Here is a 2,175-nt window from a genome sequence, read left to right on the forward strand (position 1 = left end):
CTGGTAATAATAGTGCAAGCTGTATTGCTTTATGGTTTACTCAGTCAGTAAGTTTTCGCTCTCCCGCTCTCTCTGTGCTAAAAAACATTTTGTTTATAAAAACATGTTCATGGTTATTAGTCCCCGACCGGTGTACACTGCAGGGGACTGGAGGTTTGCACTCCGTCCCTCCGTCTGTCGGTCCGTCAGTCCGTCAGTCCGTCACACAAAGAACAGCTTTCCGCCCTTGTTTCCTAAACTCTTAATGCTTATGATTTCAAACTTGGTACATGGTTTCCTCATGGTAAGTTGCAGATCAAGTTCGAACTTCACCACGTTTCGATCATTTTTGACAAAGTTATGGCACTTTGAACTTAGGGAATTTCTCCAACAGTTTTCCGGACTATAATTTAAGTGCGTTAATTCATAATACTGTCTTCTGTGACTGTGCCGCCCAATGCCGGGAGGGGACATGTATTGCAACGCAATACTCCGAATGCTTGTTCACTTTGTCATTTAGTGTGATGGAATGGGCTTTAAAAATCCGGCAATGGGCCGATTGGGAAACGCATATAATGCGCCGTTCAAAAATTACGTAACACGTTTCTGGGTCTTGATTAAAACGAACTAATAATTTAACACTCGACACAAAGCCAATGGAAACGTGAGGAAGCAAAGCTCGGCAGTCCATAATCAGCAGAGGCCTGTATAGGCCGAATGCACTCATCCCTGCACGAAACAAGATGGCGACCATATCACGAAAGTCTTGGCACTATGGTGGGTGGAGTCAAGCGTCAGATGTGGGTGTGGTCCGGCAGCTGTCCGGCCAATGGGTGCACATTTCAAAAATCGACCCCCAACAAGAATTCCAATCACAGCAGCAACAACAGCAACAACAGCAACCATTTTGAATTTTTTGGTGAATTTTCCAACATTGTTTTCTTTATTTTGAAAGATTATTTCCAAACGATGCTGAACATGCATCATCTGGTCAAGGTGATGTTAAACTTGTTTCTATGTAAACAACATGAATGTATTTTTCTCTGTCCTTTTGAAAAAAAAATTGAATCAACAGGATGTTGTGATGACAAGGAGTCAGGATGTTGTGATGACAAGGAGTCAGGATGTTGTGATGACAAAGAGTCAGGATGTTGTGATGACAAAGAGTCAGGATGTTGTCATGACACGGTGTCGGGATGGCTGAGTGGTCTAAGGCGCTGCGTTCAGGTTGCAATCTCTTCTGGAGGCATGGGTTCAAATCCCATTCCTGACATTATTGTAATTTTTAACAACCTGGAGACGTCATCGTTCACCCCAAAGACTTTGAGGAAATTGAAGAACATTTGCACATTGAGTCACTAAATTGGAAAACCAACTATTTTTGTGGTCAAAAGGTCAAAGGTAAACTCAAGGTCAAACATCTAAAATCATCAATTTTCATCTGAAAAATCATCAATTTTCACCTGAAAAATCGTCACTTCACATCCTGTTAATCAGAGCTTTGATCAAGATCATCAATTTTAATCTTGATGAAATGGACAATTTGATGGATCAATGGCAACCTTTTTTGGGGTGGTGGGGGTGTATTTTGCAAGTGTCGTGCTCTGCATGGTGTCTTATTTTTAAAATTAGTCGTTTGGGTGTGCTGTGGGTGTGCAACTTCTTTCTCAAAACAATTTTCACTCTACTATGAAAAATTATACTTTCCATAATTCTGACGCTTAATGAGACCATGTAGTCAGGGTGGCCAAGTTGTCGAAGGTGCTGCGTTAAGGTCGCAGTCTCCCCTGGAGGCGTGGTTCGAATCCTCACTCCTGACATGATTGCTTTGACACTCCCAATGACGTCGTGGTTGGAGTGTCCTCTCTGAGTGTGCGAGGTCAGTGTTTGGAGTCCTGGCTGAGTCAGCCCAAGCAAGCTTAAAAGAGTTTGTGCTGCTTCCTTGCTTGAGGCTCAGCATTTTAAAAAGAATGGAACACGGACAAACAACCATTGTCTGGTAATAATAGTGCAAGCTGTATTGCCTTCTGGTTTATTCAGTCAGTACGTTTTCGCTCTCCCGGTCTCTCTGTGCTAATAAACATTTTGTTTATGAAAACATGTGTTGTGAAAAACCAATCGAGTCCACAACTTTAGTCCATCTGTTGGTTTAATTCCATTAAGACCTTGACATCATTCTGTAAATACAGGAAATGC

The 2,175-nt window shown here is 42.1% G+C and overlaps 1 non-coding gene across 1 annotated transcript; it reads left to right on the forward strand.

Annotated features, from left to right (window-relative positions):
- The first annotated feature begins 1,169 nt into the window (after positions 1 to 1,169).
- On the forward strand, positions 1,170 to 1,252 carry TRNAL-CAG (transfer RNA leucine (anticodon CAG)). The gene has a single exon. It is a non-coding gene; the product is annotated as a tRNA-Leu (tRNA).
- Positions 1,253 to 2,175: the final 923 nt, after the last annotated feature.

The sequence above is a fragment of the Myxine glutinosa genome, chromosome 1, assembly GCF_964187855.1.
Source record: "Myxine glutinosa chromosome 1, kmMyxGlut1.1, whole genome shotgun sequence".
In the NCBI taxonomy this organism is placed as follows: domain Eukaryota; kingdom Metazoa; phylum Chordata; class Myxini; order Myxiniformes; family Myxinidae; genus Myxine; species Myxine glutinosa.